The sequence below is a fragment of the Macaca fascicularis genome, chromosome 13, assembly GCF_037993035.2.
Source record: "Macaca fascicularis isolate 582-1 chromosome 13, T2T-MFA8v1.1".
In the NCBI taxonomy this organism is placed as follows: Eukaryota; Metazoa; Chordata; class Mammalia; order Primates; family Cercopithecidae; genus Macaca; species Macaca fascicularis.
The window spans coordinates 24312904-24340429 of record NC_088387.1 but is presented as its reverse complement, the minus strand read 5'-3'; positions in this window follow the sequence as shown (position 1 = coordinate 24340429).

Here is a 27526-nt window from a genome sequence, read left to right as displayed (position 1 = left end):
TTTCCTTTGGCCCTATAGTCTTCCAAGGGATCCGAAATATCTCTTCTCAGATTCCACAGAAATAAGGCTAGCAAAGAGATCCACGAAATACAGATTTAACTCTGTGAGATGAACTAACAGAACACTAAGCAGTTTCTCAGAAAGCTTCTTTCCAGATTTTATCTGAGGATATTTCCTTTTTCACCATAGCCCTCTATGGCCTTCCAAATATCACTTTGCCAATTCCACAAGAACTGTCTTAGCGAAAGGCTTCTTGAGGGGAAAGCTGTAACTCTGTGAGATGATTTCACAGAACACAAAGAAGTTGCTCAGAAAGCTTCTTTCTCTTTGTTATCGGAGGATATTTCCTTTGGCCCTATAGTCTTCCAAGGGATCCGAAATATCTGTTCTCAGATTCCACAGAAATAAGGCTAGCAAAGAGATCCACGAAATACAGATGTAACTCTGTGAGATGAATTAACAGAACACTAAGCAGTTTCACAGAAAGCTTCTTTCCAGATTTCATCTGAAGATATTTCCATTTTCACCGTTGTCCTTTATGGGTTTCCAAATATCACATTGCCAATTCCAAAAGAACTGTCTTAGCGAAAGGCTTCTTGAGGGGAAAGCTGTAACTCTGTGAGATTGTTTAACAGAACACAAAGAAGTTTCTCAGAAAGCTTCTTTCTCTTTGTTATCAGAGGATATATCCTTTGGCCCTATAGTCTTCCAAGGGATCCGAAATATCTGTTCTCAGATTCCACAGAAATAAGGCTAGCAAAGAGATCCACGAAATACAGATGTAACTCTGTGAGATGAATTAACAGAACACTAAGCAGTTTCTCAGAAAGCTTCTTTCCAGATTTCATCTGAAGATATTTCCTTTATCACCATAGCCCTCTATGGGCTTCCAAATATCACTTTGCCAATTCCACAAGAACTGTCTTAGCGAAAGGCTTCTTGAGGGGAAAGCTGTAACTCTGTGAGATGATTTCACAGAACACAAAGAAGTTTCTGAGAAAGCTTCTTTCTCTTTGTTATCGGAGGATATTTCCTTTGGCCCTATAGTCTTCAAAGGGATCCGAAATATCTGTTCTCACATTCCACAGAAATAAGGCTAGCAAAGAGATCCACGAAATACCGATGTAACTCTGTGAGATGAATTAACAGAACACTAAGCAGTTTCACAGAAAGCTTCTTTCCAGATTTCATCTGAAGATATTTCCATTTTCACCGTTGTCCTTTATGGGCTTCCAAATATCACATTGCCAATTCCAAAAGAACTGTCTTAGCGAAAGGCTTCTTGAGGGGAAAGCTGTAACTCTGTGAGATGATTTCACAGAACACAAAGAAGTTTCTCAGAAAGCTTCTTTCTCTTTGTTATCGGAGGATATTTCCTTTGGCCCTATAGTCTTCCAAGGGATCCGAAATATCTGTTCTCAGATTCCACAGAAATAAGGCTAGCAAAGAGATCAACGAAATACAGATGTAACTCTGTGAGATGAATTAACAGAACACTAAGCAGACTCTCAGAAAGGTTCTTTCCAGATTTCATCTGAGGATATTTCCTTTTTCACCGTAGCCCTCTATGGGTTTCCAAATATCACTTTGCCAATTCCACAAAAACTGTCTTAGCGAAAGGCTTCTTGAGGGGAAAGCTGTAACTCTGTGAGATGATTTCACAGAACACAAAGAAGTTGCCGAGAAAGCTTCTTTCTCTTTGTTATTGGAGGATATTTCCTTTGGCCCTGTAGTCTTCCAAGGGATCCGAAATATCTGTTTTCAGATTCCACAGAAATAAGGCTAGCAAAGAGATCCACGAAATACAGATGTAATTCTGTGAGATGAATTAACAGAACACTAAGCAGTTTCTCAGAAAGCTTCTTTCCAGATTTCATCTGAGGATATTTCCTTGTTCACCATAGCCCTCTATGGGCTTCCAAATATCACTTTTCCAATTCCACAAGAACTGTCTTAGCGAAAGGCTTCTTGAGGGGAAAGCTGTAACTCTGTGAGATGATTCCACAGAACACAAAGAAGTTTCTCAGAAAGCTTCTTTCTCTTTGTTATCGGAGGAGATTTCCTTTGGCCCTATAGTCTTCCAAGGGATCCGAAATATCTCTTCTCAGATTCCACAGAAATAAGGCTAGCAAAGAGATCCACGAAATACAGATTTAACTCTGTGAGATGAACTAACAGAACACTAAGCAGTTTCTCAGAAAGCTTCTTTCCAGATTTTATCTGAGGATATTTCCTTTTTCACCATAGCCCTCTATGGCCTTCCAAATATCACTTTGCCAATTCCACAAGAACTGTCTTAGCGAAAGGCTTCTTGAGGGGAAAGCTGTAACTCTGTGAGATGATTTCACAGAACACAAAGAAGTTGCTCAGAAAGCTTCTTTCTCTTTGTTATCGGAGGATATTTCCTTTGGCCCTATAGTCTTCCAAGGGATCCGAAATATCTGTTCTCAGATTCCACAGAAATAAGGCTAGCAAAGACATCCACGAAATACAGAAGTAACTCTGTGAGATGAATTAACAGAACACTAAGCAGTTTCACAGAAAGCTTCTTTCCAGATTTCATCTGAAGATATTTCCATTTTCACCGTTGTCCTTTATGGGTTTCCAAATATCACATTGCCAATTCCAAAAGAACTGTCTTAGCGAAAGGCTTCTTGAGGGGAAAGCTGTAACTCTGTGAGATTGTTTAACAGAACACAAAGAAGTTTCTCAGAAAGCTTCTTTCTCTTTGTTATCAGAGGATATATCCTTTGGCCCTATAGTCTTCCAAGGGATCCGAAATATCTGTTCTCAGATTCCACAGAAATAAGGCTAGCAAAGAGATCCACGAAATACAGATGTAACTTTGTGAGATGAATTAACAGAACACTAAGCAGTTTCTCAGAAAGCTTCTTTCCAGATTTCATCTGAAGATATTTCCATTTTCACCGTTTCCCTCTATGGGCTTCCAAATATCACTTTGCCAATTCCACAAAAACTGTCTTAGCGAAAGGCTTCTTGAGGGGAAAGCTGTAACTCTGTGAGATGATTTCACAGACACAAAGAAGTTTCTCAGAAAGCTTCTTTCTCTTTGTTATCGGAGGATATTTCCTTTGGCCCTATAGTCTTCCAAGGGATCCGAAATATCTGTTCTCAGATTCCACAGAAATAAGGCTAGCAAAGAGATCCACGAAAAACAGATGTAACGCTGTGAGATGAATTAACAGAACACTAAGCAGACTCTCAGAAAGGTTCTTTCCAGATTTCATCTGAGGATATTTCCTTTTTCACCGTAGCCCTCTATGGGTTTCCAAATATCACTTTGCCAATTACACAAAAACTGTCTTAGCGAAAGGCTTCTTGAGGGGAAAGCTGTAACTCTGTGAGATGATTTCACAGAACACAAAGAAATTGCTGAGAAAGCTTCTTTCTCTTTGTTATCGGAGGATATTTCCTTTGGCCCTGTAGTCTTCCAAGGGATCCGAAATATCTGTTTTCAGATTCCACAGAAATAAGGCTAGCAAAGAGATCCACGAAATACAGATGTAACTCTGTGAGATGAATTAACAGAACACTAAGCAGTTTCTCAGAAAGCTTCTTTCCAGATTTCATCTGAGGATATTTCCTTGTTCACCATAGCCCTCTATGGGCTTCCAAATATCACTTTGCCAATTCCACAAGAACTGTCTTAGCGAAAGGCTTCTTGAGGGGAAAGCTGTAACTCTGTGAGATGATTTCACAGAACACAAAGAAGTTGCTCAGAAAGCTTCTTTCTCTTTGTTATCGGAGGATATTTCCTTTGGCCCTATAGTCTTCCAAGGGATCCGAAATATCTGTTCTCAGATTCCACAGAAATAAGGCTAGCAAAGAGATCCACGAAATACAGATGTAACTCTGTGAGATGAATTAACAGAACATTAAGCAGTTTCACAGAAAGCTTGTTTCCAGATTTCATCTGAAGATATTTCCATTTTCACCGTTGTCCTTTATGGGTTTCCAAATATCACATTGCCAATTCCAAAAGAACTGTCTTAGCGAAAGGCTTCTTGAGGGGAAAGCTGTAACTCTGTGAGATTGTTTAACAGAACACAAAGAAGTTTCTCAGAAAGCTTCTTTCTCTTTGTTATCAGAGGATATATCCTTTGGCCCTATAGTCTTCCAAGGGATCCGAAATATCTGTTCTCAGATTCCACAGAAATAAGGCTAGCAAAGAGATCCACGAAATACAGATGTAACTCTGTGAGATGAATTAACAGAACACTAAGCAGTTTCTCAGAAAGCTTCTTTCCAGATTTCATCTGAAGATATTTCCATTTTCACCGTTTCCCTCTATGGGCTTCCAAATATGACTTTGCCAATTCCACAAGAACTGTCTTAGCGAAAGGCGTCTTGAGGGGAAAGCTGTAACTCTGTGAGATGATTTCACAGACACAAAGAAGTTTCTCAGAAAGCTTCTTTCTCTTTGTTATCGGAGGATATTTCCTTTGGCCCTATAGTCTTCCAAGGGATCCGAAATATCTGTTCTCAGATTTCACAGAAATAAGGCTAGCAAAGAGATCCACGAAATACAGATGTAACTCTGTGAGATGAATTAACAGAACACTAAGCAGACTCTCAGAAAGGTTCTTTCCAGATTTCATCTGAGGATATTTCCTTTTTCACCGTAGCCCTCTATGTGTTTCCAAATATCACTTTGCCAATTACACAAAAACTGTCTTAGCGAAAGGCTTCTGAGGGGAAAGCTGTAACTCTGTGAGATGATTTCACAGAACACAAAGAAGTTGCTGAGAAAGCTTCTTTCTCTTTGTTATCGGAGGATATTTCCTTTGGCCCTGTAGTCTTCCAAGGGATCCGAAATATCTGTTTTCAGATTCCACAGAAATAAGGCTAGCAAAGAGATCCACGAAATACAGATGTAACTCTGTGAGATGAATTAACAGAACACTAAGCAGTTTCTCAGAAAGCTTCTTTCCAGATTTCATCTGAGGATATTTCCTTGTTCACCATAGCCCTCTATGGGCTTCCAAATATCACTTTGCCAATTCCACAAGAACTGTCTTAGCGAAAGGCTTCTTGAGGGGAAAGCTGTAACTCTGTGAGATGATTCCACAGAACACAAAGAAGTTTCTCAGAAAGCTTCTTTCTCTTTGTTATCGGAGGAGATTTCCTTTGGCCCTATAGTCTTCCAAGGGATCCGTAATATCTCTTCTCAGAATCCATAGAAATAAGGCTAGCAAAGAGATCCTCGAAATACAGATGTAACTCTGTGAGATGAACTAACAGAACACTAAGCAGTTTCTCAGAAAGCTTCTTTCCAGATTTTATCTGAAGATATTTCCTTTTTCACCATAGCCCTCTATGGCCTTCCAAATATCACTTTGCCAACTCCACAAGAACTGTCTTAGCGAAAGGCTTCTTGAGGGGAAAGCTGTAACTCTGTGAGATGATTTCACAGAACACAAAGAAGTTTCTCAGAAAGCTTCTTTCTCTTTGTTATCGGAGGATATTTCCTTTGGCCCTATAGTCTTCCAAGGGATCCGAAATATCTGTTCTCAGATTCCACAGAAAGAAGGCTAGCAAAGAGATCCACGAAATACAGATGTAACTCTGTGAGATGAATTAAGAGAACACTAAGCAGTTTCTCAGAAAGCTTCTTTCCAGATTTCATCTGAGGATATTTCCTTGTTCACCATAGCCCTCTATGGGCTTCCAAATATCACTTTGCCAATTCCACAAGAACTGTCTTAGCGAAAGACTTCTTGAGGGGAAAGCTGTAACTCTGTGAGAAGATTCCACAGAACACAAAGAAGTTTCTCATAAAGCTTCTTTCTCTTTGTTATCGGAGGAGATTTCCTTTGGCCCTATATTCTTCCAAGGGATCCGAAATATCTGTTCTCAGATTCCACAGAAATAAGGCAAGCAAAGAGATCCACGAAATACAGATTTAACTCTGTGAGATGAATTAACAGAACACTAAGCAGTTTCTCAGAAAGCTTCTTTCCAGATTTAATCTGAGGATATTTCCTTTTTCACCATAGCCCTCTATGGCCTTCCAAATATGACTTTGCCAATTCCACAAGAACTGTCTTAGCGAAAGGCTTCTTGAGGGGAAAGCTGTAACTCTGTGAGATGATTTCACAGAACACAAAGAAGTTGCTAAGAAAGCTTCTTTCTCTTTGTTATCAGAGGATATTTCCTTTGGCCCTATAGTCTTCCAAGGGATCCGCAATACCTGTTCTCAGATTCCTCAGAAATAAGGCTAGCAAAGAGATCCACGAAATACAGATGTAACTCTGTGAGATGAATTAAGAGAACACTAAGCAGTTTCTCAGAAAGCTTCTTTCCAGATTTCATCTGAGGATATTTCCTTTTTCACCCTAGCCCTCTATGGGCTTCCAAATATCACTTTTCCAATTCCACAAGAACTGTCTTAACGAAAGGCTTCTTGAGGGGAAAGCTGTAACTCTGTGAGATGATTTCACAGAACACAAAGAAGTTTCTCAGAAAGCTTCTTTCTCTTTGTTATCGGAGGATATTTCCTTTTGCCCTATACTCTTCCAAGGGATCCGAAATAGCTGTTCTCAGATTCCTCAGAAATACGGCTAACAAAGAGATCCACGAAATGCAGATGTAACTCTGTGAGATGAATTAACAGAACACTAAGCAGTTTCTCAGAAAGCTTCTTTCCAGATTTCAACTTAGGATATTTGCTATTTCACCATACCCCTCTATGGACTTCCAAATATCACTTTGCCAATTCCACAAGAACTGTCTTAGCGAAAGGCTTCTTGAGGGGAAAGCTGTAACTCTGTGAGATGATTTCACAGAACACAAAGAAGTTTCTCATAAAGCTTCTTTCTCTTTGTTATCGGAGGATATTTCCTTTGGTCCTATAGTCTTCAAAGGGATCCGAAATATTTGTTCTCAGATTCCACAGAAATAAGGCTAGCAAAGAGATCCACGAAATACAGACGTAACTCTGTGAGATGATTTACCAGAACACTAAGTAGTTTCTCAGAAAGCTTCCTTCCAGATTCCATCTGAGGATATTTCCTTTTTCACCATAGCCCTCTATGGGCTTCCAAATATCACTTTGCCAATTCCACAAGAACTGTCTTAGCGAAAGGCTTCTTTAGGGGAAAGCTGTAACTCTGTGAGATGATTTCACAGAACACAAAGAAGTTTCTGAGAAAGCTTCTTTCTCTTTGTTATCGGAGGATATTTCTTTGGCCCTATAGTCTTCCAAGGGATCCGAAATATCTGTTCTCAGATTCCACAGAAATAAGGCTAGCAAAGAGATCCACGAAATACAGATGTAACTCTGTGAGATGAATTAACAGAACACTAAGCAGTTTCACAGAAAGCTTCTTTCGAGATTTCATCTGAAAATATTTCCATTTTCACCGTTGTCCTTTATGGGCTTCCAAATATCACATTGCCAATTCCACAAGAACTGTCTTAGCGAAAGGCATCTTGAGGGGAAAGCTGTAACTCTGTGAGATGATTTCACAGAACACAAAGAAGTTTCTCAGAAAGCTTCTTTCTCTTTGTTATCAGAGGATATTTCCTTTGGCCCTATAGTCTTCCAAGGGATCCGAAATATCTGTTCTCAGATTCCACAGAAATAAGGCTAGCAAAGAGATCCACGAAATACAGATGTAACTCTGTGAGATGAATTAACAGAACACTAAGCAGTTTCTCAGAAAGCTTCTTTCCAGATTGCATCTGAAGATATTTCTATTTTCACCGTTTCCCTCTATGGGCTTCCAAATATCACTTTGCCATTTCCACAAGAACTGACTTAGCGAAAGACTTCTTGAGGGGAAAGCTGTAACTGTGTGAGGTGATTTCAAAGTACACAAAGAAGTTGCTCAGAAAGCTTCTTTCTCTTTGTTATCGGAGGATATTTCCTTTGGCCCTATAGTCATCCAAGGGATCCGAAATATCTGTTTTCAGATTCCACAGAAATAAGGCTAGCAAAGAGATCCACGAAATACAGATGTAACTCTGTGAGATGAATTAACAGAACACTAAGCAGTTTCTCAGAAAGCTTCTTTCCAGATTTCATCTGAGGATATTTCCTTGTTCACCATAGCCCTCTCTGGGCTTCCAAATATCACTTTGCCAATTCCACAAGAACTGTCGTAGCAAAAGGCTTCTTGAGGGGAAAGCTGTAACTCTGTGAGATGATTCCACAGAACACAAAGAAGTTTCTCAGAAAGCTTCTTTCTCTTTGTTATCGGAGGATATTTCCTTTGGCCCTATAGTCTTCCAAGGGATCCGAAATATCTGTTCTCAGATTCCACAGAAATAAGGCTAGCAAAGAGATCCACGAAATACAGATGTAACTCTGTGAGATGAATTAACAGAACACTAAGAAGTTTCTCAGAAAGCTTCTTTCCAGATTTCATCTAAGGATATTTCCTTGTTCACCATAGCCCTCTATGGGCTTCCAAATATCACTTTGCCAATTCCACAAGAACTGTCTTAGCGAAAGGCTTCTTGAGGGGAAAGCTGTAACTCTGTGAGATGATTCCACAGAACACAAAGAAGTTTCTCAGAAAGCTTCTTTCTCTTTGTTATCGGAGGAGATTTAATTTGGCCCTATAGTCTTCCAAGGGATCCGAAATATCTGTTCTCAGATTCCACAGAAATAAGGCTAGCAAAGAGATCCACGAAATACAGATTTAACTCTGTGAGATGCATTAACAGAACACTAAGCAGTTTCTCAGAAAGCTTCTTTCCAGATTTTATCTGAGGATATTTCCTTTTTCACCATAGCCCTCTATGGGCTTCCAAACATCACTTTGCCAATTCCACAAGAACTGTCTTAGCGAAAGTCTTCTTGAAGGGAAAGCTGTAACTCTGTGAGATGATTTCACAGAACACAAAGAAGTTTCTCAGAAAGCTTCTTTCTCTTTGTTATCGGAGGATATTTCCTTTGGCCCTATAGTCTTCCAAGGGATCCGTAATATCTGTTCTCAGATTCCACAGAAATAAGGCTAGCAAAGAGATCCACGAAATACAGATGTAACTCTGTGAGATGAATTAACAGAACACTAAGCAGTTTCTCAGAAAGCTTCTTTCCAGATTTCATCTGAGGATATTTCCTTGTTCACCATAGCCCTCTATGGGCTTCCAAATATCACTTTGCCAATTCCACAAGAACTGTCTTAGCGAAAGGCTTCTTGAGGGGAAAGCTGTAACTCTGTGAGATGATTCCACAGAACACAAAGAAGTTTCTCAGAAAACTTCTTTGTCTTTGTTATTGGAGGATATTTCCTTTGGCCCTATAGTCTTCCAAGGGATCCGAAATATCTGTTCTCAGATTCCACATAAATAAGGCTAGCAAAGAGATCCACGAAATACAGATGTAACTCTGTGAGATGAATTAACAGAACACTAAGCAGTTTCTCAGAAAGCTACTTTCCAGATTTCACCTGAGGATATTTCCTTGTTCACCATAGCCCTCTCTGGGCTTCCAAATATCACTTTGCCAATTCCACAAGAACTGTCTTAGCGAAAGGCTTCTTGAGGGGAAAGCTGTAACTCTGTGAGATGATTCCACAGAACACAAAGAAGTTTCTCAGAAAGCTTCTTTCTCTTTGTTATCGGAGGATATTTCCTTTGGCCCTATAGTCTTCCAAGGGATCCGAAATATCTCTTGTCAGATTCCACAGAAATAAGGCTAGCAAAGAGATCCACGAAATACAGATGTAACTCTGTGAGATGAATTAACAGAACACTAAGCAGTTTCTCAGAAAGCTTCTTTGCAGATTTCATCTGAGGATATTTCCTTGTTCACCATTGCCCTCTATGGGCTTCCAAATATCACTTTGCCAATTCCACAAGAACTGTCTTAGCGAAAGGCTTCTTGAGGGGAAAGCTGTAACTCTGTGAGATGATTCCACAGAACACAAAGAAGTTTCTCAGAAAGCTTCTTTCTCTTTGTTATCGGAGGAGATTTCCTTTGGCCCTATAGTCTTCCAAGGGATCCGAAACATCTGTTCTCAGATTCCACAGAAACAAGGCTAGCAAAGAGATCCACGAAATACAGATTTAACTCTGTGAGATGCATTAACAGAACACTAAGCAGTTTCTCACAAAGCTTCTTTCCAGATTTTATCTGAGGATATTTGCTTTTTCACCATAGCCCTCTATGGGATTCGAAATATCACTTTGCCAATTCCACAAGAACTGTCTTAGCGAAAGTCTTCTTGAAGGGAAAGCTGTAACTCTGTGAGATGATTTCACAGAACACAAAGAAGTTTCTCAGAAAGCTTCTTTCTCTTTGTTATCGGAGGATATTTCCTTTGGCCCTGTAGTCTTCCAAGGGATCCGTAATATCTGTTCTCAGATTCCACAGAAATAAGGCTAGCAAACAGATCCACGAAATACAGATGTAACTCTTTGAGATGAATTAACAGAACACTAAGCAGTTTCTCAGATAGCTTCTTTCCAGATTTCATCTGAGGATATTTCCTTGTTCACCATAGCCCTCTATGGGCTTCCAAATATCACTTTGCCAATTCCACAAGAACTGTCTTAGCGAAAGGCTTCTTGAGGGGAAAGCTGTAACTCTGTGAGATGATTCCACAGAACACAAAGAAGTTTCTCAGAAAGCTTCTTTCTCTTTGTTATCGGAGGAGATTTCCTTTGGCCCTATAGTCTTCCAAGGGATCCGAAATATCTGTTCTCAGATTCCACAGAAATAAGGCTAGCAAAGAGATCCACGAAATACAGATTTAACTCTGTGAGATGCATTAACAGAACACTAAGCAGTTTCTCAGAAAGCTTCTTTCCAGATTTTATCTGAGGATATTTCCTTTTTCACCATAGCCCTCTATGGGATTCGAAATATCACTTTGCCAATTCCACAAGAACTGTCTTAGCGAAAGTCTTCTTGAAGGGAAAGCTGTAACTCTGTGAGATGATTTCACAGAACACAAAGAAGTTTCTCAGAAAGCTTCTTTCTCTTTGTTATCGGAGGATATTTCCTTTGGCCCTATAGTCTTCCAAGGGATCCGTAATATCTGTTCTCAGATTCCACAGAAATAAGGCTAGCAAAGAGATCCACGAAATACAGATGTAACTCTGTGAGATGAATTAACAGAACACTAAGAAGTTTCTCAGAAAGCTTCTTTACAGATTTCTTCTGAGGATATTTCCTTTTTCACCATAGCCCTCTATGGGCTTCCAAATATCACTTTGCCAATTCCACAAGAACTGTCTTAGCGAAAGCCTTCTTGAGGGGAACGCTGTTACTCTGTGAGATGATTTCACAGAACACAAAGAAGTTTCTCAGAAAGCTTCTTTCTCCTTGTTATCGGAGGATATTTCCTTTGGCCCTATACTCTTGAAAGGGATCCGAAATATCTGTTCTCAGATTCCACAGAAATAAGGCTAGCAAAGAGATCCACGAAATACAGATGTAAATCTGTGAGATGAATCAACAGAACACTAAGCAGTTTCTCAGAAAGCTTCTTTCCAGAATTTATCTGAGGATATTTCCTTTTTCACCATAGCCCTCTAGGGGTTCCAAATATCACTTAGCCAATTCCACAAGAACTGTCTTAGCGAAAGGCTTCTTGAGGGGGAAGCTGTAACTCTGTGAGATGATTCCACAGAACACAAAGAAGTTTCTCAGAAAGCTTCTTTCTCTTTCTTATCGGAGGATATTTCCTTTGGCCCTATAGTTTTCAAAGGGATCCGAAATATTTGTTCTCAGATTCCACAGAAATAAGGCTAGCAAGAGATCCACGAAATACAGATGTAACTCTGTGAGATGAATTAACAGAACACTAAGCAGTTTCTCAGAAAGCTTCTTTCCAGATTTCATCTGAAGATATTTCCATTTTCACCGTAGCCCTCTATGGGCATCCAAATATCACTTAGCCAATTCCACAAAAACTGTCTTAGCGAAAGGCTTCTTGAGGGGAAAGCTGTAACTCTGTGAGATGATTTCACAGAACACGAAGAAGTTTCTCAGAAAGCTTCTTTTTTTGTTATCGGAAGATATTTCCTTTGGCCCTATATTCTTCCAAGGGATCCGAATTATCTGTTCTCAGATTCCACAGAAATAAGGCTGGCAAAGAGATCCTCGAAATACAGATGTAACTCTGTGAGATGAATTAACAGAACACTAAGCAGTTTCTCAGAAAGCTTATTTCCAGATTTCATCTGAGGATATTTCCTTTTTCACCATAGCCCTCTATGATCTTCCAAATATCACCTTGCCAATTCCACAAGAAATGTCTTAGCAAAAGGCTTCTTGAGGGGAAAGCTGTAACTCTGTGAGATGATTTCACAGAACACAAAGAAGTTTCTCAGAAAGCTTCTTTCTCTTTGTTATCGGAGGATATTTCCTTCGGCCCAATAGTCTTCCAAGGGATCCCAAATATCTGTTCTCAGATTCGACAGATATAAGGCTAGCAAAGAGATCCACGAAATACAGATGTAACTCTGTGAGACGAATTAACAGAACACTAAGCAGTTTCTCAGAAAGCTTCTTTCCAGATTCCAGCTGAGGATATTTCCATTTTCACCATAGCCCTCTAGGGGTTCCAAATATCACTTTGCCAATTCCACAAGAACTGTCTCAGCTAAAGGCTTCTTGAGGGGAAAGCTGTAACTCTGTGAGATGATTTCACAGAACACAAAGAAGTTTCTCAGAAAGCTTCTTTCTCTTTGTTATCGGAGGATATTTCCTTTGGCCCTATAGTCTTCCAAGGGATCCGAAATATCTGTTCTCAGATTCCACAGAAATAAGGCTAGCAAAGATATACACGAAATGCTGATGTAACTCTGTGAGATGAATTAACAGAACACTAAGCAGTTTCTCAGAAAGCTTCTTTCCAGATTTCATCTGAGGATATTTCCTTTGTCACCATTGCCCTCTATGGGCTTTCTAATATCACTTTGCCTATTCCACAAGAACTGTCTTAGCGAAAGGCTTCTTCAGGGGAAAGCTGGAACTCTCTAAGATGATTTCACAGAACACAAAGAAGTTTCTCAGAAAGCTTCTTTCTCTTTGTTATCGGAGGATATTTCCTTTGGCCCTATAGTCTTCCAAGGGATCCGAAATATCTGTTCTCAGATTCCACAGAAATAAGGCTACCAAAGAGATCCACGAAATACAGATGTAACTCTGTGCGATGAATTAACAGAACCCTAAGCAGTTTCTCAGAAAGCTTCTTTCCAGATTTCATCTGAGGATATTTCCTTTTTCACCGTAGCCCTCTATGGGCTTGCGAATGTCACTTTGCTAGTTCCACAAGAATTGTCCTAGCGAAAGGCTTCTTGAGGGGAAAGCTGTAACTCTGTGAGATGATTTCACAGAACACAAGGAAGTTTCTCAGAAACCTTCTTTCTCTTTGTTTTCGGAGGATATTTCCTTTGGCCCTATAGTCTTCCAAGGGATCCGAAATATCTGTTCTCACATTCCACAGAAATAAGGCTAGCAAAGAGATCCACGAAATACAGATGTAACTCTGTGAGATGAATCAACAGAACACTAAGCAGTTTCTCAGAAAGCTTCTTTCCAGATTTCATCTGAAGATATTTCCTTTTTCACCGTAGCCCTCTATGGGCTTCCAAATACCACTTTGCCAATTCCACAAGAACTGTCTTAGCGAAAGGCTTCTTGAGGGGAAAGCTGTAACTCTGAGAGATGATTTCACAGAACACAAAGAAGTTTCTCAGACAGCTTCTTTCTCTTTGTTATCGGAGGATATTTCCTTTGGCCCTATAGTCTTCCAAGGGATCCGAAATATGTGTTCTCAGATTCGAGAGAAATAAGGCTAGCAAAGAGATCCACGAAATACAGATGTAACTCGGTGAGACGAATTAACAGAACACTAAGCAGTTTCTCAGAAAGCTTCTTTCCAGATTCCATCTGAGGATATTTCCATTTTCACCATAGCCCTCTATGGGCTTCCAAATATCACTTTGCCAATTCCACAAGAACTGTCTTAGCTAAAGGCTTCTTGAGGGGAAAGCTGTAACTCTGTGAGATGATTTCACAGAACACAAAGAAGTTTCTCAGAAAACTTCTTTCTCTTTGTTATCGGAGGATATTTCCTTTGGCCCTATAGTCTTCCAAGGGATCCGAAATATCTGTTCTCAGATTCCACAGAAATAAGGCTAGCAAAGAGATCCACGAAATACTGATGTAACTCTGTGAGATCAATTAACAGAACACTAAGCAGTTTCTCAGAAAGCTTCTTTCCAGATGTCATCTGAGGATATTTCCATTTTCACCATAGCCCTCTATGGGCTTCCAAATATCTCTTTGCGAATTCCACAAGAACTGTCTTAGCGAAAGGCTTCTTGAGGGGAAAGCTGTAACTCTGTGAGATGATTTCACAGAACACAAAGTAATTTCTCAGAATGCTTCTTTCTCTTTGTTATCGGAGGATATTTCCTTTGGCCCTATAGTCTTCAAAGGGATCCAAAATATCTGTTTTCAGATTCCACAGAAATAAGGCTAGCAAAGAGACGCACGAAACACAGATGTAACTCTGTGAGATGAATTAACAGAACACTAAGCAGTTTCACAGAAAGTTTCTTTCCAGATTTGATCTGAGGATATTTCCTTTTTCACCATAGAACTCTATGGGCTTCCAAATATCACTTTGCCTATTCCACAAGAACTGTCTTAGCGAAAGGCTTCTTGAGGGGAAAGCTGTAACTCTGTGAGATGATTTCAGAGAACACAAAGAAGTTTCGCAGAGGCTTCTTTCTCTTTGTTATCGGAGGATAATTCCTTTGGCCCTATAGTCTTCAAAGGGATCCGAAATATTTGTTCTCAGATTCCACAGAAATAAGGCTAGCAATGAGATCCACGAAATAGAGATGTAACTCTGTGAGATGAATTAACAGAACACTAAGCAGTTTCTCAGAAAGCTTCTTTCCAGATGTCATCTGAGGATATTTCCTTTTTCACCATAGCCCTCTATGGGCTTCCAAATATCACTTTGCCAATTCCACAAGAACTGTCTTAGCGAAAGGCTTCTTGAGGGGAAAGAGGTAACTCTGTGAGATGATTTCACAGAACACAAAGAAGTTTCTCAGAAAGCTTCTTTCTCTTTGTTATCGGAGGATATTACCTTTGGCCCTATAGTCTTCAAAGGGATCCGAAATATTTGTTCTCAGATTCCACAGAAATAAGGCTAGCAAAGAGATCCACGAAATACAGATGTAACTCTGTGAGATGAATTAACAGAACACTAAGCAGTTTCTCAGAAAGCTTCTTTCCAGGTTTCATCTGAGGATATTTCCTTTTTCACCATAGCCCACTATGGGCTTCCAAATATCACTTTGCCAATTCCACAAGAACTGTCTTAGCTAAAGGCTTCTTGAGGGGAAAGCTGTAACTCTGTGAGATGATTTCACAGAACACAAAGAAGTTTCTCAGAAAGCTTCTTTCTCTTTGTTATCGGAGGATATTTCCTTTGGCCCTGTAGTCTTCCAAGGGATCCGAAATATCTGTTCTCAGATTCCACAGAAATAAGGGTGGCAATAAGATCCACGAAATACAGATGTAACTCTGTGAGATCAATTAACAGAACACTAAGCAGTTTCTCAGAAAGCTTCTTTCCAGATGTCATCTGAGGATATTTCCATTTTCACCATAGCCCTCTATGGGCTTCCAAATATCACTTTGCGAATTCCACAAGAACTGTCTTAGCGAAAGGCTTCTTGAGGGGAAAGCTGTAACTCTGTGAGATGATTTCACAGAACACAAAGTAGTTTCTCAGAAAGCTTCTTTCTCTTTGTTATCGTAGGATATTTCCTTTGGCCCTATAGTCTTCAAAGGGATCCGAAGTATCTGTTCTCAGATTCCACAGATAAGGCTAGCAAAGAGATCCACGAAATACAGATGTAACTCTGTGAGATGAATTAACAGAATACTAAGCAGTTTCTCAGAAAGCTTCTTTCCAGATTTCATCTGAGGATATTTCCTTTTTCACCATAGCCCCTATGGGCTTCCAAACATCACCTTGCCAATTCCACAAGAACTGTCTTAGTGAAAGGCTTCTTGAGGGGAAAGCTCTAACTCTGTGAGAGGATTTCACAGAACACAAAGAAGTTTCTCAGAAAGCTTCTTTCTCTTTGTTATTGGAGGATATTTCCTTTGGCCCTATAGTCTTCCAAGGGATCCGAAATATCTGTTTTCAGATTCCACAGAAATAAGGCTAGCAAAGAGACGCACGAAACACAGATGTAACTCTGTGAGATGAATTAACAGAACACTAAGCAGTTTCACAGAAAGTTTCTTTCCAGATTTGATCTGAGGATATTTCCTTTTTCACCATAGAACTCTAGGGGCTTCCAAATATCACTTTGCCTATTCCACAAGAACTGTCTTAGCGAAAGGCTTCTTGAGGGGAAAGCTGTAACTCTGTGAGATGATTTCAGAGAACAGAAAGAAGTTTCTCAGAGGCTTCTTTCTCTTTGTTATCGGAGGATAATTCCTTTGGCCCTATAGTCTTCAAAGGGATCCGAAATATCTGTTCTCAGTTTCCACAGAAATAAGGCTAGTAAAGAGATGCACGAAATACAGATGTAACTCTGTGAGATGAATTAACAGAACACTAAGCAGTTTCTCAGAAAGCTTCTTTCCAGATTTCATCTGAGGATATTTCCTTTTTCACCATAGCCCTCTATGGGCTTCCAAATATCACCTTGCCAATTCCACAAGAACTGTCTTAGCGAAAGGCTTCTTGAGGGGAAAGCTGTAACTCTGTGAGATGATTTCACAGAACACAAAGAAGTTTCTCAGAAAGCTTCTTTCTCTTTGTTATCGGAGGATATTTCCTTTGGCCCTATAGTCTTCCAAGGGATCCGAAATATCTGATCTCAGATACCACAGAAATAAGGCTAGCAAAGAGATGCACGAAATACAGATGTAACTCTGTGAGATGAATTAACAGAACACTAAGCAGTTTCTCAGAAAGCTTCTTTCCAGATTTCATCTGAAAATATTTCCATTTTCACCGTAGCCCTCTATGGGCATCCAAATATCACTTTGCCAATTCCACAAGAACTATCTTAGCGAAAGGCTTCTTGAGGGGAAAGCTGTAACTCCGTGAGATGATTTCACAGAACACAAAGAAGTTTCTCAGAAAGCTTCTTTCTCTTTGTTATCGGAGGATATTTACTTTGGCCCTGTAGTCTTCCAAGGGATCCGAAATATCTTATCTCAGATTCCACAGAAATAAGGCTAGGAAAGAGATGCACGAAATACAGTTGAAAGTCTGTGAGATGAATTAATAGAACACTAAGCAGTTTCTCACAAACCTTCTTTCCAGATTTCATCCGAGGATATTTCCATTTTCACCGCAGCCCTCTATGGGCTTCCAAATATCACTTTGCCAATTCCACAAGAACTGTCTTAGCGAAAGGCTTCTTGAGGGGAAAGCTGTAACTCTGTGAGATGATTTCAGAGAACACAAAGAAGTTTCTCAGAAAGCTTCTTTCTCTTTGTTATCGGAGTTTATTTCCTTTGGCCCTATAGTATTCCAAGGGATCCGAAATATCTGTTCTCAGATTCCACAGAAATAAGGCCAGCAATGAGATCCATTAAATACAGATGTAACTCTGTGAGATGAATTAACAGAACACTAAGCAGTTTCTCAGAAAGCTTCTTTCCAGATTCCATCTGAGGATATTTCCTTTTTCACCATAGCCCTCTAAGGGCTTCAAAATATCACTTTGCCAGTTCCACAAGAACTGTCTTAGCGAAAGGCTTCTTGAGGGGAAAGCTGTAACTCTTTGAGATGATTTCACAGAACACAAGGAAGTTTCTCAGAAAGCTTCTTTCTCTTTGTTATCGGAGGATATTTCCTTTGGCCCTATAGTCTTCCAAGGGATCCGAAATATCTGTTCTCAGATTCCACAGAAATAAGGCTAGGAAAGAGATCCACGAAATACAGATGTAACTCTGCGAGATGAATCAACAGAACACTAAGCATTTTCTCAGAAAGCTTCTTTCCAGATTTCATCTGAGGATATTTCCTTTTTCACCATAGCCCTCTATGGGCTTCCAAATATCACTTTGCCAATTCCACAAGAACTGTCTTAGCGAAAGGCTTCTTGAGGGGAAAGCTGTAACTCTGTGAGATGATTTCACAGAACACAAAGAAGTTTCTCAGAAAGCTTCTTTCTCTTTCTTATCGGAGGATATTTCCTTTGGCCCTATAGTCTTCCAAGGGATCCGAAATATCTGATCTCAGATACCACAGAAATAAGGCTAGCAAAGAGATGCACGAAATACAGATGTAACTCTGTGAGATGAATTAACAGAACACTAAGCAGTTTCTCAGAAAGCTTCTTTCCAGATGTCATCTGAGGATATTTCGTTTTTCACCATAGCCCTCTATGGGCTTCCAAATATCACTTTGCCAATTCCACAAGAACTGTCTTAGCGAAAGGCTTCTTGAGGGGAAAGAGGTAACTCTGAGAGATGATTTCACAGAACACAAAGAAGTTTCTCAGAAAGCTTCTTTCTCTTTGTTATCGGAGGATATTACCTTTGGCCCTATAGTCTTCAAAGGGATCCGAAATATCTGTTCTCAGATTCCACAGAAATAAGGCTAGCAAAGAGATCCACGAAATACAGATGTAACTCTGTGAGATGAATTAACAGAACACTAAGCAGTTTCTCAGAAAGCTTCTTTCCAGGTTTCATCTGAGGATATTTCCTTTTTCACCATAGCCCACTATGGGCTTCCAAATATCACTTTGCCAATTCCACAAGAACTGTCTTAGCGAAAGGCTTCTTGAGGGGAAAGCTTTAACTCTGTGAGATGATTTCACAGAACACAAAGAAGTTTCTCAGAAAGCTTCTTTCTCTTTGTTATCGGAGGATATTTCCTTTGGCCCTAGAGTCTTCCAAGGGATCCGAAATATCTGTTCTCAGATTCCACAGAAATAAGGCTAGCAAAGAGATCCACGAAATACAGATGTAACTCTGTGAGATGAATTAACAGAACACTAAGCAGTTTCTCTGAAAGCTTCTTTTCAGATTTCATCTGAGGATATTTCCTTTTTCACCATAGCCCTCTATGGGCTTGCAAATGTCACTTTGCCAATTCCACAAGAACTGTCTTAGCGAAAGGCTTCTTGAGGGGAAAGCTGTAACTCTGTGAGATGATTTCACAGAACACAAGGAAGTTTCTCAGAAAGCTTCTTTCTCTTTGTTATTGGAGGATATTTCCTTTGGCCCTATAGTCTTCCAAGGGATCCGAAATATCTGTTTTCAGATTCCACAGAAATAAGGCTAGCAAAGAGACGCACGAAACACAGATGTAACTCTGTGAGATGAATTAACAGAACACTAAGCAGTTTCACAGAAAGTTTCTTTCCAGATTTGATCTGAGGATATTTCCTTTTTCACCATAGAACTCTAGGGGCTTCCAAATATCACTTTGCCTATTCCACAAGAACTGTCTTAGCGAAAGGCTTCTTGAGGGGAAAGCTGTAACTCTGTGAGATGATTTCAGAGAACAGAAAGAAGTTTCTCAGAGGCTTCTTTCTCTTTGTTATCGGAGGATAATTCCTTTGGCCCTATAGTCTTCAAAGGGATCCGAAATATCTGTTCTCAGTTTCCACAGAAATAAGGCTAGTAAAGAGATGCACGAAATACAGATGTAACTCTGTGAGATGAATTAACAGAACACTAAGCAGTTTCTCAGAAAGCTTCTTTCCAGATTTCATCTGAGGATATTACCTTTTTCACCATAGCCCTCTATGGGCTTCCAAATATCACCTTGCCAATTCCACAAGAACTGTCTTAGCGAAAGGCTTCTTGAGGGGAAAGCTGTAACTCTGTGAGATGATTTCACAGAACACAAAGAAGTTTCTCAGAAAGCTTCTTTCTCTTTGTTATCGGAGGATATTTCCTTTGGCCCTATAGTCTTCCAAGGGATCCGAAATATCTGATCTCAGATACCACAGAAATAAGGCTAGCAAAGAGATGCACGAAATACAGATGTAACTCTGTGAGATGAATTAACAGAACACTAAGCAGTTTCTCAGAAAGCTTCTTTCCAGATTTCATCTGAAAATATTTCCATTTTCACCGTAGCCCTCTATGGGCATCCAAATATCACTTTGCCAATTCCACAAGAACTATCTTAGCGAAAGGCTTCTTGAGGGGAAAGCTGTAACTCCGTGAGATGATTTCACAGAACACAAAGAAGTTTCTCAGAAAGCTTCTTTCTCTTTGTTATCGGAGGATATTTACTTTGGCCCTGTAGTCTTCCAAGGGATCCGAAATATCTTATCTCAGATTCCACAGAAATAAGGCTAGGAAAGAGATGCACGAAATACAGTTGAAAGTCTGTGAGATGAATTAATAGAACACTAAGCAGTTTCTCACAAACCTTCTTTCCAGATTTCATCTGAGGATATTTCCATTTTCACCGCAGCCCTCTATGGGCTTCCACATATCACTTTGCCAATTCCACAAGAACTGTCTTAGCGAAAGGCTTCTTGAGGGGAAAGCTGTAACTCTGTGAGATGATTTCAGAGAACACAAAGAAGTTTCTCAGAAAGCTTCTTTCTCTTTGTTATCGGAGTTTATTTCCTTTGGCCCTATAGTATTCCAAGGGATCCGAAATATCTGTTCTCAGATTCCACAGAAATAAGGCCAGCAATGAGATCCATTAAATACAGATGTAACTCTGTGAGATGAATTAACAGAACACTAAGCAGTTTCTCAGAAAGCTTCTTTCCAGATTCCATCTGAGGATATTTCCTTTTTCACCATAGCCCTCTAAGGGCTTCAAAATATCACTTTGCCAGTTCCACAAGAACTGTCTTAGCGAAAGGCTTCTTGAGGGGAAAGCTGTAACTCTTTGAGATGATTTCACAGAACACAAGGAAGTTTCTCAGAAAGCTTCTTTCTCTTTGTTATCGGAGGATATTTCCTTTGGCCCTATAGTCTTCCAAGGGATCCGAAATATCTGTTCTCAGATTCCACAGAAATAAGGCTAGGAAAGAGATCCACGAAATACAGATGTAACTCTGTGAGATGAATCAACAGAACACTAAGCATTTTCTCAGAAAGCTTCTTTCCAGATTTCATCTGAGGATATTTCCTTTTTCACCATAGCCCTCTATGGGCTTCCAAATATCACTTTGCCAATTCCACAAGAACTGTCTTAGCGAAAGGCTTCTTGAGGGGAAAGCTGTAACTCTGTGAGATGATTTCACAGAACAAAAGAAGTTTCTCAGAAAGCTTCTTTCTCTTTCTTATCGGAGGATATTTCCTTTGGCCCTATAGTCTTCCAAGGGATCCGAAATATCTGATCTCAGATACCACAGAAATAAGGCTAGCAAAGAGATGCACGAAATACAGATGTAACTCTGTGAGATGAATTAACAGAACACTAAGCAGTTTCTCAGAAAGCTTCTTTCCAGATGTCATCTGAGGATATTTCCTTTTTCACCATAGCCCTCTATGGGCTTCCAAATATCACTTTGCCAATTCCACAAGAACTGTCTTAGCGAAAGGCTTCTTGAGGGGAAAGAGGTAACTCTGAGAGATGATTTCACAGAACACAAAGAAGTTTCTCAGAAAGCTTCTTTCTCTTTGTTATCGGAGGATATTACCTTTGGCCCTATAGTCTTCAAAGGGATCCGAAATATCTGTTCTCAGATTCCACAGAAATAAGGCTAGCAAAGAGATCCACGAAATACAGATGTAACTCTGTGAGATGAATTAACAGAACACTATGCAGTTTCTCAGAAAGCTTCTTTCCAGGTTTCATCTGAGGATATTTCCTTTTTCACCATAGCCCACTATGGGCTTCCAAATATCACTTTGCCAATTCCACAAGAACTGTCTTAGCGAAAGGCTTCTTGAGGGGAAAGCTTTAACTCTGTGAGATGATTTCACAGAACACAAAGAAGTTTCTCAGAAAGCTTCTTTCTCTTTGTTATCGGAGGATATTTCCTTTGGCCCTAGAGTCTTCCAAGGGATCCGAAATATCTGTTCTCAGATTCCACAGAAATAAGGCTAGCAAAGAGATCCACGAAATACAGATGTAACTCTGTGAGATGAATTAACAGAACACTAAGCAGTTTCTCTGAAAGCTTCTTTTCAGATTTCATCTGAGGATATTTCCTTTTTCACCATAGCCCTCTATGGGCTTGCAAATGTCACTTTGCCAATTCCACAAGAACTGTCTTAGCGAAAGGCTTCTTGAGGGGAAAGCTGTAACTCTGTGAGATGATTTCACAGAACACAAGGAAGTTTCTCAGAAAGCTTCTGTCTCTTTGTTATCGGAGGATATTTCCTTTGGCCCTATAGTCTTCCAAGGGATCCGAAATATCTGTTCTCAGATTACACAGAAATAAGGCTAGCAAAGAGATGCACGAAACACAGATGTACATCTGTGAGATGAATTAACAGAACACTAAGCAGTTTCTCAGAAAGCTTCTTTCCAGATTTCATCTGAGGATATTTCCTTTTTCACCATAGCCCTCTATGGGCTTCCAAATATCACTTTGCCAATTCCACAAGAACTGTCTTAGCGAAAGGCTTCTTGAGGGGAAAGCTGTAACTCTGTGAGATGATTTCAGAGAACACAAAGAAGTTTCTCAGAAAGCTTCTTTCTCTTTGTTATCGGAGGATATTTCCTTTGGCCCTATAGTATTCCAAGGGATCCGAAATATCTGTTCTCAGATTCCACAGAAATAAGGCTAGCAATGAGATCCATTAAATACAGATGTAACTCTGTGAGATGAATTAACAGAACACTAAGCAGTTTCTCAGAAAGCTTCTTTCCAGATTTCATCTGAGGATATTTCCTTTTTCACCATAGCCCTCTATGGGCTTCCAAATATCACTTTGCCAGTTCCACAAGAACTGTCTTAGCGAAAGGCTTCTTGAGGGGAAAGCTGTAACTCTTTGAGATGATTTCACAGAACACAAGGAAGTTTCTCAGAAAGCTTCTTTCTCTTTGTTATCGGAGGATATTTCCTTTGGCCCTATAGTCTTCAAAGGGATCCGAAATATCTGTTCTCAGATTCCACAGAAATAAGGCGAGGAAAGAGATCCACGAAATACAGATGTAACTCTGTGAGATGAATCAACAGAACACTAAGCATTTTCTCAGAAAGCTTCTTTCCAGATTTCATCTGAGGATATTTCCTTTTACACCATAGCCCTCTATGGGCTTCCAAATATCACTTTGCCAATTCCACAAGAACTGTCTTAGCGAAAGGCTTCTTGAGGGGAAAGAGGTAACTCTGTGAGATGATTTCACAGAACACAAAGAAGTTTCTCAGAAAGCTTCTTTCTCTTTCTTATCGGAGGATATTTCCTTTGGCCCTATAGTCTTCCAAGGGATCCGAAATATCTGATCTCAGATACCACAGAAATAAGACTACCAAAGAGATGCACGAAATACAGATGTAACTCTGTGAGATGAATTAACAGAACACTAAGCAGTTTCTCAGAAAGCTTCTTTCCAGATGTCATCTGAGGATATTTCCTTTTTCACCATAGCCCTCTATGGGCTTCCAAATATCACTTTGCCAATTCCACAAGAACTGTCTTAGCGAAAGGCTTCTTGAGGGGAAAGAGGTAACTCTGTGAGATGATTTCACAGAACACAAAGAAGTTTCTCAGAAAGCTTCTTTCTCTTTGTTATCGGAGGATATTACCTTTGGCCCTATAGTCTTCAAAGGGATCCGAAATATCTGTTCTCAGATTCCACAGAAATAAGGCTAGCAAAGAGATCCACGAAATACAGATGTAACTCTGTGAGATGAATTAACAGAACACTAAGCAGTTTCTCAGAAAGGTTCTTTCCAGATTTCATCTGAGGATATTTCCTTTTTCACCATAGCCCACTATGGGCTTCCAAATATCACTTTGCCAATTCCACAAGAACTGTCTTAGCGAAAGGCTTCTTGAGGGGAAAGCTTTAACTCTGTGAGATGATTTCACAGAACACAAAGAAGTTTCTCAGAAAGCTTCTTTCTCTTTGTTATCGGAGGATATTTCCTTTGGCCCTAGAGTCTTCCAAGGGATCCGAAATATCTGTTCTCAGATTCCACAGAAATAAGGCTAGCAAAGAGATCCACGAAATACAGATGTAACTCTGTGAGATGAATTAACAGAACACTAAGCAGTTTCTCAGAAAGCTTCTTTTCAGATTTCATCTGAGGATATTTCCTTTTTCACCATAGCCCTCTATGGGCTTGCAAATGTCACTTTGCCAATTCCACAAGAACTGTCTTAGCAAAAGGCTTCTTGAGGGGAAAGCTGTAACTCTGTGAGATGATTTCACAGAACACAAGGAAGTTTCTCAGAAAGCTTCTTTCTCTTTGTTATCGGAGGATATTTCCTTTGGCCCTATAGTCTTCCAAGGGATCCGAAATATCTGTTCTCAGATTACACAGAAATAAGGCTAGCAAAGAGATGCACGAAATACAGATGTAACTCTGTGAGATGAATTAACAGAACACTAAGCAGTTTCTCAGAAAGCTTCTTTCCAGATTTCATCTGAGGATATTTCCTTTTTCAACATAGCCCTCTATGGGCTTCCAAATATCACCTTGCCAATTCCACAAGAACTGTCTTAGCGAAAGGCTTCTTGAGGGGAAAGCTGTAACTCTGTGAGATGATTTCACAGAACACAAAGAAGTTTCTCAGAAAGCTTCTTTCTCTTTGTTATCGGAGGATATTTCCTTTGGCCCTATAGTCTTCCAAGGGATCCGAAATATCTGATCTCAGATACCAGAGAAATAAGGCTAGCAAAGAGATGCACGAAATACAGATGTAACTCTGTGAGATGAATTAACAGAACACTAAGCAGTTTCTCAGAAAGCTTCTTTCCAGATTTCATCTGAAAATATTTCCATTTTCACCGTAGCCCTCTATGGGCATCCAAATATCACTTTGCCAATTCCACAAGAACTATCTTAGCGAAAGGCTTCTTGAGGGGAAAGAGGTAACTCTGTGAGATGATTTCACAGAACACAAAGAAGTTTCTCAGAAAGCTTCTTTCTCTTTGTTATCGGAGGATATTACCTTTGGCCCTATAGTCTTCAAAGGGATCCGAAATATCTGTTCTCAGATTCCACAGAAATAAGGCTAGCAAAGAGATCCACGAAATACAGATGTAACTCTGTGAGATGAATTAACAGAACACTAAGCAGTTTCTCAGAAAGCTTCTTTCCAGATTTCATCTGAGGATATTTCCTTTTTCACCATAGCCCACTATGGGCTTCCAAATATCACTTTGCCAATTCCACAAGAACTGTCTTAGCGAAAGGCTTCTTGAGGGGAAAGCTTTAACTCTGTGAGATGATTTCACAGAACACAAAGAAGTTTCTCAGAAAGCTTCTTTCTCTTTGTTATCGGAGGATATTTCCTTTGGCCCTAGAGTCTTCCAAGGGATCCGAAATATCTGTTCTCAGATTCCACAGAAATAAGGCTAGCAAAGAGATCCACGAAATACAGATGTAACTCTGTGAGATGAATTAACAGAACACTAATCAGTTTCTCTGAAAGCTTCTTTTCAGATTTCATCTGAGGATATTTCCTTTTTCACCGTAGCCCTGTATGGGCTTGCAAATGTCACTTTGCCAATTCCACAAGAACTGTCTTAGCGAAAGGCTTCTTGAGGGGAAAGCTGTAACTCTGTGAGATGATTTCACAGAACACAAGGAAGTTTCTCAGAAAGCTTCTTTCTCTTTGTTATCGGAGGATATTTCCTTTGGCCCTATAGTCTTCCAAGGGATCCGAAATATCTGTTCTCAGATTACACAGAAATAAGGCTAGCAAAGAGATGCACGAAATACAGATGTAACTCTGTGAGATGAATTAACAGAACACTAAGCAGTTTCTCAGAAAGCTTCTTTCCAGATTTCATCTGAGGATATTTCCTTTTTCACCATAGCCCTCTATGGGCTTCCAAATATCACCTTGCCAATTCCACAAGAACTGTCTTAGCGAAAGGCTTCTTGAGGGGAAAGCTGTAACTCTGTGAGATGATTTCCCATAACACAAAGAAGTTTCTCAGAAAGCTTCTTTCTCTTTGTTATCGGAGGATATTTCCTTTGGCCCTATAGTCTTCCAAGGGATCCGAAATATCTGATCTCAGATACCACAGAAATAAGGCTAGCAAAGAGATGCACGAAATACAGATGTAACTCTGTGAGATGAATTAACAGAACACTAAGCAGTTTCTCAGAAAGCTTCTTTCCAGATTTCATCTGAAAATATTTCCATTTTCACCGTAGCCCTCTATGGGCATCCAAATATCACTTTGCCAATTTCACAAGAACTATCTTAGCGAAAGGCTTCTTGAGGGGAAAGCTGTAACTCCGTGAGATGATTTCACAGAACACAAAGAAGTTTCTCAGAAAGCTTCTTTCTCTTTGTTATCCGAGGATATTTTCTTTGGCCCTAGAGTCTTCCAAGGGATCCGAAATATCTTATCTCAGATTCCACAGAAATAAGGCTAGCAAAGAGATGCACGAAATACAGTTGAAAGTCTGTGAGATGAATTAATAGAACACTAAGCAGTTTCTCACAAACCTTCTTTCCAGATTTCATCTGAGGATATTTCCATTTTCACCGCAGCCCTCTATGGGCTTCCAAATATCACTTTGCCAATTCCACAAGAACTGTCTTAGCGAAAGGCTTCTTGAGGGGAAAGCTGTAACTCTGTGAGATGATTTCAGAGAACACAAAGAAGTTTCTCAGAAAGCTTCTTTCTCTTTGTTATCGGAGGATATTTCCTTTGGCCCTATAGTATTCCAAGGGATCCGAAATATCTTTTCTCAGATTCCACAGAAATAAGGCTAGCAATGAGATCCATTAAATACAGATGTAACTCTGTGAGATGAATTAACAGAACACTAAGCAGTTTCTCAGAAAGCTTCTTTCCAGATTTCATCTGAGGATATTTCCTTTTTCACCATAGCCCTCTATGGGCTTCCAAATATCACTTTGCCAGTTCCACAAGAACTGTCTTAGCGAAAGGCTTCTTGAGGGGAAAGCTGTAACTCTTTGAGATGATTTCACAGAACACAAGGAAGTTTCTCAGAAAGCTTCTTTCTCTTTGTTATCGGAGGATATTTCCTTTGGCCCTATAGTCTTCCAAGGGATCCGAAATATCTGTTCTCAGATTCCACAGAAATAAGGCTAGGAAAGAGATCCACGAAATACAGATGTAACTCTGTGAGATGAATCAACAGAACACTAAGCATTTTCTCAGAAAGATTCTTTCCAGATTTCATCTGAGGATATTTCCTTTTTCACCATAGCCCTCTATGGGCTTCCAAATATCACTTTGCCAATTCCACAAGAACTGTCTTAGCGAAAGGCTTCTTGAGGGGAAAGCTGTAACTCTGTGAGATGATTTCACAGAACACAAAGAAGTTTCTCAGAAAGCTTCTTTCTCTTTCTTATCGGAGGATATTTCCTTTGGCCCTATAGTCTTCCAAGGGATCCGAAATATCTGATCTCAGATACCACAGAAATAAGGCTAGCAAAGAGATGCACGAAATACAGATGTAACTC